This window comes from Mastomys coucha, unplaced genomic scaffold, assembly GCF_008632895.1.
Source record: "Mastomys coucha isolate ucsf_1 unplaced genomic scaffold, UCSF_Mcou_1 pScaffold8, whole genome shotgun sequence".
In the NCBI taxonomy this organism is placed as follows: domain Eukaryota; kingdom Metazoa; phylum Chordata; class Mammalia; order Rodentia; family Muridae; genus Mastomys; species Mastomys coucha.
Window position 1 is genome coordinate 56545214 of NW_022196914.1, and position 7359 is coordinate 56552572.

General features: G+C 40.5%; 1 protein-coding gene and 1 long non-coding RNA gene across 7 annotated transcripts in view; one reads left to right on the forward strand and one right to left on the reverse strand.

Moving 5' to 3' along the window:
- The window catches only part of LOC116083213, an 18124-nt gene extending 14819 nt beyond the window's left edge, over nt 1–3305 (forward strand). For both annotated transcript variants that reach the window (XR_004115639.1, XR_004115638.1), the window contains exon 2: nt 2621–3305. This is a non-coding gene — a long non-coding RNA (uncharacterized LOC116083213). The remainder of the gene's footprint in view (nt 1–2620) is intronic.
- Nucleotides 1–7359, reverse strand: part of Sv2c (synaptic vesicle glycoprotein 2C) — a 183634-nt gene that overhangs the window by 69344 nt on the left and 106931 nt on the right. The gene's annotated exons all lie outside the window — the stretch shown is intronic.

Genomic DNA, 7359 nt, shown 5'->3' on the forward strand with positions numbered 1-7359 from the left:
TATATATATATATATATATATACATACATATGTATGTATATATATATATATATCTCCCTCTGGGCATATTTGAAGGGTGGAATGTACTTGATTAACATGTCTATATTTTTATAAGTATAATCAGATTTTTGTCTCCAATGACTACAGCACAGAAAAGTCCTCCACATACTTTAGAAAAAAAATCTTAACCTCTGAACCCCCAAATCTCTTCATGTTTCTTTTTACTTTTTTGTTGTTGTCTTGAGACTGGCTTTTCCACCATGGGTGACAGGGGATGTGGGTGACAGTCTAATGTGAAGTCACTTGGTCTTCACAGAACCTCCCTGCTGTGCAGCTCCTCCGCCATAATCCATAGACAACCTGTCTGGTCACCTGAGCCTATTTCAGGCCATCTCAGTGCCATTCAAACCATGGCCACATTGAGAAGCTTTTCCTCCAGAAATGCCCAAGGGCATGCGTTCTGGCTGGAGAAGGGACATGGCCTCTGACACAACAGAGTACTCAAGAATGCTCTGCACACTACATAGAGCAAAGATCACAAACATGATGTGTTAAAACAAATGTGAGGCACAGGCTAGAAGACAAGGTGGAAGTGAGAAACCCACCTAGGAGTTTGAGACCAAGTTTGATGACTAAACCAATAGCTTAGCCGTGACAAGACCCCAGATGCAGGATTCTACCCCAGGTCATGCCAGGTTCCTTATCATTCTGCTAAGCTAGGGAATTGCTCCCGCAAGATCTGGCATCTCTTTGACCTGCTAGAATGGAGTTCTTTCACTTTCAAGCCCCATTCATTCACAACCTCAGGGTGGGAACCCATTCCTAAGCACAGTGACTAACAGGGCAAAACTCAGCTCACAGCATAATTTTGATTAAATGAGTGAACTGGGGGCAACCGCCTTTGATTGTAGGTACAAAGGGCTTTGATGACGGGGCTTTATGAGGCACTTCAACAAAATACTGAGGCCAGACTACATCAGACCTTGTATTCAATGCAGTTGATGTCACAATAAAACATTTCTGGCTTTAGGGTCCAGCAATTGCTTAGAAAACTAAAGCCATACTTGTCTTTTACTGAGGATACAAAGGAAACTCTGAGGCAGAGGCATGTGTGCGTCAGGCACAGGAAGGCATGGAAGAAAACCCCAGCAGGGCCTTGGCGTCACAGCTCCTCTATTTGGTTCCTTTGAGACTTCCTCGGAGCTAGGTGAGGGCATGCTCCTTCTACAATCTTAATTTTTTTTCTACTCTTGTGGAGACAGAAGCTGCATCACTTACTTTGAGTACAAACCAGACATAGCAGAGACAGAGAGGAGCATGGTCCAAATGAGGGGCTGGCTCTGTCACTTGCTCTTTGCTGCTGTCCTCTGCCTAGCTAGTTCCCAAGGGGTAGCACATGGTCATGAAATTTGACTTTTCTCAGCGACCTAAGATAAGGCTTCTGAAAATCTTCACTGCCACCAGGGGGCCATTATCATGGAAGGTGTCACTGCCTGCTCCTCTATTATTTATGTCACCTGCGTAGGCTCAAGTATCTCTAAGTTGGCCATCTCTGCCTTAAAGTGGTAAGCAAAGTGAAGCCAGGATTCCTCTAACCCCTCACAATTCAGCCCCCTTTCCTGCCCTGTTCCCCCAACTCTTATGTGACCTATAGGTGATGTGAACCCGCCTCCACTTAGTAACACCATTTCTAAGGTAAAGAACAGAGTAACCACGATGTCTCCAGCAAGCTTTGCTTCCTAAAGTTCATCACAGTACTGGATGAAGGAGTGCTTTGTAGCTATTGGGTATGACAGGGAGGATGAGCATCAAGGCCTTGATCCTTCTCTGTTACCCCTCATGAGATGTCTCTCTGCACACATATCTTAGCCTAGAATCTCTGCTGGCTTCTAGACTCTGGCCAGGCACAAAGGGACCATTCAATAAATATTTTCAGACCCAAAGCAAACATGTATATCTTTATCAAATAGCTTACGTGAAGACCGAGCCCCATTATTGGCAAGGGAGACAGTTCAGAACCCACTTCTTCACTGGGTAATGTAAAGATTTATTTTTTACATTTTGTGAACAAATGTGTCTGTGTGGGGGTGTGTGCACAAGAATGCAAGTGTTCATGAGGCCAGAAGAAGGCATTAGATGCCCTAGAACTAGAGTTACAAGCAGTTGTGAGCCACTTCGATGTGAGTGGATTGACCTTAACAAGAATAGTATGTACTCTTAACTGCTGATGCATCTGTTCAGCGCCATTGGGTAATAGATAATTTAAAAACAAATAGATTGCATATATGTTAAATATATTATGTATGTATGAATGTGTGTGTGTGTGTTTGTGTGTTTGTGTGTGTGTGTGTGTGTGTGTGTGTGTGTGTGTGTGTGTATGTGTGTGTGTGTTCATTCCATGGCCCTCAACCAACTAGCAAACTCATGCAAGTCATGTCATTAAGATTCCCTACTAAAAAGATCAGGCAAAGAATGAATACACACAAGGATTAATTATTCAATCCCTTCTCCTATTACACAATTGCACAAGAGCATTGTTTAAGATCTAGTAGGGCCATTTTACTCTGCTTTGGCCATATTTTCCTCTTGTAATATTTTTGTCTCCTTTGATTTTTGCCAGATTTTGAGCCTGATCTCAGTCACTTCTCAACTACTCAGGCTTGCTGCCATCTTCTTCAAAAACATGTCGTTAGAACCTCAAGCAACTGCCATGTTTCTTACACATTCTACAGTGAGACGGGCTGCATATTTGAAGGGGCGTTGAGAGTTGAGCAGAAGAATGAAGAGTAAATGAGAAATGGAATTCAATCCGTCCTCAAGGAACTGGTGCTGAGGCATTTCAGAAAAGACCAGACAATTCCTAAGGATTTGGCAGGAAGTTCCTTCCAAACTTGAACCATGTCCCATTTAAAGACTTCTAATAAGATGCTGTTCTGTGTGGCTAATAGTGCATCTCAGGCAATCAGCCATACAGGAATACTGACCAGTACTTTGTGAGGCATGTATGCTAAGATCTCCGTGGATTGTCTTGACACCTTTTAAAAGCAACTCACGACAAAACTAAGGTACCTTGATTTTGGCATGCAGCTTCACGTAACATAATCACCAAAACAGACCATCAGAGAGTAACTCACTTGGCACCCATACCTCCTGCTGGGAGGTTATGTGAACAGATTAAGTTTGGCTTAAGTTGTATAAATGGAAGAATATTATGTGCCACCCCCAGATGGGTAACGCTACAACTTTTAACCTTAACAATCTCAGATAGCTAAAAAAAATAATTAAAGCTTCCAAGGATCCCACCACACACATGGAAGAAAAATGATATCCAGGTTCCGCAACTGAGATACAAACAAGAGTTTTCTGCTCTTCTGTGAAGCTCTATTTGTTGCTTCTTGAGGCATCCCAGCAGTATTCATGAGAGTCTGAGGAAAGAACACGACACACACACACACACACACACACACACACACGGGCATTTTGGAACAGGATGACTCTTTATGTTCCTCCAGGTGGAAGTGCACTTAGAAACAAAGCAGTTAGTTACCAGGACTCGATAATGATGCTAATTGCAAGCCTTGGCTGAGGGATCTAATTAGGTTAATGATGAACTCAGCCAAGCAAGGGTGTTTTTAGCACAGTTCTCAGGGAATTCTGACTGTACTTCACATATGTGTTTTGTCTACTCCAAGATATGGAAATACGGACAGAAAGGGGGCCAGAAGTTCTGTGGACCATACAGTTATGGCAAGACCTTGGAAAGAGAATTATCAAGTTAGTTTTTGCAGTTTGTGTTGAATAGCAATAAGTAGTAGAAAAAAAGAGAGACTACTGTCCAGTGAGTGTCTTTGAAGGGTAGAGTTGTTTTCTAATATCTGGAGGGCTCAACCCCCTTCTTTTTTTTATCTTCTTCTTTTGCTAAGGTTATGGTAAATACTGCTATGGATCCAATGTGTTTCCCTAAATTTATAGCTTAAATGCTGTACTGTAATATGACTATATTTGAAGATAGGGCCCTGAAGGCTCACAGAGGTCTTGAGGATGGAGCCTTAACCAAACAGGAGTGTGGTTTTATAAGAAGAGATCTTGTTTACTCATGCCATGTGAATGTGCAGCAGAAAGAGGCCTGTCTGCAAGCCAGAAAGATAGCTTTGATTAGAACCAGCCATCTTGGGACCTCGGTCTTGGACTTCTAGCCTTGATAACCTGGCAGAGTCTGCAGCATTTTATATAATGGGAGGCTGAGTAGATTAAAGGTTGGCATGTAATTCAGAGTCAGAGGCTGGCTAAGGCTGGGTTCCTTTGCATGGTAAGGACTTGTGGTCAGAGTCCCATAGGAAGGAGAAAGGAGTTCTCCATTCTCAGGCTGTGCATGAAGGAGACTGGGAAGGCATCAGGATGCTTTTGAAGGAAACACAGGTCTGGTGAGGATTTCCCACACTGAGTGCTATGAAGTGTATGGTACAAAAGCTTCTCTGTTTCTTATAAATTCTTTGGTATAATAATTTTTAAAATAATAAAAAATCTTGCAGGTAGCTATTGATATTTTTATAGAAAGTGAAGCTTAGACCTTAGAAGGCCTGGCATGGGGCTATGACAGTGTCACTTGAATAAAGGGACAGATGCCATCAGCCAGAGATAGACACTGTATGTACAGTGATTCCACACACCCCCTGTCTCATTTTTTGGGAAGCCCTCTTAACTGTGTTCTATCTGGGACATATTTTGGAGAAATGAGGTTCAAAAGATCATTTTTAATCTCCCACTGTCCATGTTGGAAAATATTTCTATGCTATAGATTGCCTATTAAAACAAAAAGTTATATGTGAAATCACATATAACCTTCATCCAAATTCCCACAGTGGCTAAACGTACACAATTTGAGTGTGAAACATTGGACAGGAAGCTAGTACTATAACATATGTCCAGCCATCCCTTTACATCTGTGCCAGGACCCTGGGGACCAAATCTACAGATGCTCAAACTCCTTGTTTAAAGATGGCATAGCTTTTGCACACGGCCTACACACATCTTCCTCAGAACTTTAAATCATCCCTAGGTTATTTTAAATATGTGCTATTCCACAAATGCTATGTAGCTACTTGTTATGCTGTATTGCTTGGGAGTAATATCAAGAAAATACAATCTGTAGACAATCTGTACAGATTCACCCTTTCCTGAATGTATTTGGTCTAGGATTGGTTAACTCCACAGGCATGCAACCGACCGGTGCAAAGGGCTGATTATACATAGTCTCACATCACATTATCAGGTGTAGATTTATATAACTACTTCAAAAATCAAGACACTAAAATATCTTAGCAATGTGAAGATTGGCCTCATGTGACCTCTTTGTAGTCACACCCTATTCTCCTTTTGACCTCCATGTTTCTATTTCTAGAATGTTATAGAAACAAGCCTTTTGGTACAGACCTTTCCACTCAGCAAAATGACCTTGAGAAACATAGCTAATGCACCAATTATTTGTTCCTTTGTATCGTAGAAGAGCACGGTATGCACTGTGGAATATTTTAGATGTTTCTGGTTGGGCTATCACAAATTAAGACATTATAAACAATCATGTAAATATTTTTGCATGAACCTAACTTTTTATTTCTCTAGGAGAAATGCCCAGGAGTGTAGTTTCTGAATTATATGTTAGGTTTTCTTTTGGCTTATTAAAAAACTCTCAGTATATTTTCCACAGTGACAGGGCTAAACTGTTTTCCCTTTAGGAATTTGTGAAAGACAATTCTCCTGTGTTGTCACCAGCACTTGGTATTGCTGCTCATTTCTTTCTTCCTTTCCTTTTCTTCCTTCCTTCCTTCCTTCCTTCCTTCCTTCCTTCCTTCCTTCCTTCCTTTCATTCATTCTTTCTTTCTTTTCTTTCTTTCTCTCTTTCCTTCTCTCCCTCTCTTTCTTTCTCTCTTTCCTTCTTTCTTTCTCTATTTCTTCCTTGATTTCTTAATTTCTCAAGATTTATTTATTCCAAATAAATTTGAGAATTGCTCTTTCTAACTCTATGAAGAATTGAGTTGGAATTTTGATGGGGATTGCACTGAATCTGTAGATTGTTTTTGGTAAGATGGCCTTTTTTACTATATTCATCCTGCCAATCCATGAGCATGGGAGATCTTTCCATCTTCTGAGGTCTTCTTTGATTTCTTTCTTCAGGGATTTGAAGTTCTTGTCATACAGATCTTTTACTTGCTTGGTTAGAATCACATCAAGATATTTTATATTATTTTTGACTATTGTGAAGGGTGTCATTTCCCTAAGTTCTTTCTCAGCCCTTTTATCTTTTAGGTAGAGGAAGACTACTGATTTGTTAGAGTTAATTATATATCCAGCCACTTTGCTGAAGTTGTTTATCAACTGTAGGAGTTCTCAGGTAGAATTTTGGGGGTTGCTTACATATACTACTATATCATCTGGAAATAGTGCTATCTTAACTTCCTCCCTCCCAATTTGTATTCTGTTGATCTCCTTTTGTTACCTAATTGCTTTGACTAAAACTTCAAGTACTGTATTGAATAGGTAGGGAGAGAGTGGACAGCCTTGTCTTGTCCCTGATTTTAATGGAATTGCTTTGAGTTTGTCTCCATTTCGTTTTATGTTGGCTATTGGTTTGCTATACATTGCTTTTATTATATTTAGGTATGAACCTTGAATTCCTGATTTCTCCAATACTTTAAGCATGAATGAATGTTGTATTTTGTCAAAGGCTTTTCCAGCATCTAGTGAGATGATCATATGTTTTTTTTCTTTGAATTTGCTTATATAGTGGAACCCAGGATATCAAAAATGACTCTCAACAATAATAATAATAATAAAAAAAAAGCCCTCTGGGGGAATCACCACCCCCGACCTCAAGCTATACTATAGAACAATAGCGATAAAAAAGTGGTACAGTGACGGGCAGGTAGATCAATGGAACAGAAATGAAGACCCAGAGATAAACCCACATACCTATGGTTACGTGATCTTTGACAAAGAAACCAAAACCATCCAATGGAAAATAGACAGCATTTTCAATAAATGGTGCTGGTGCAACTGGAAGTCTACAGTAACTGGTAGAAGAATGCAAATTGAGTTTTTTATCCTAACCATTCTGACTGGTGTGAGTCAGATGATGAAGAGGATGTGGAGAAAGAGGAACCCTCTTCCATTGCTGGTGGGATTGCAAGCTGGTACAACCACTCTGGAAATCAGTTTAGCTGTTCCTCCAGAAATTGGACATAGTACTACCAGAAGACACAGCTATACCACTCCTGGGCATATACTCAGAAGGTGCTCCAACATGTAATAAGGACACATGCTTCACTATGTTCATAGCAGCCTTATTTATAATAGTCAGAA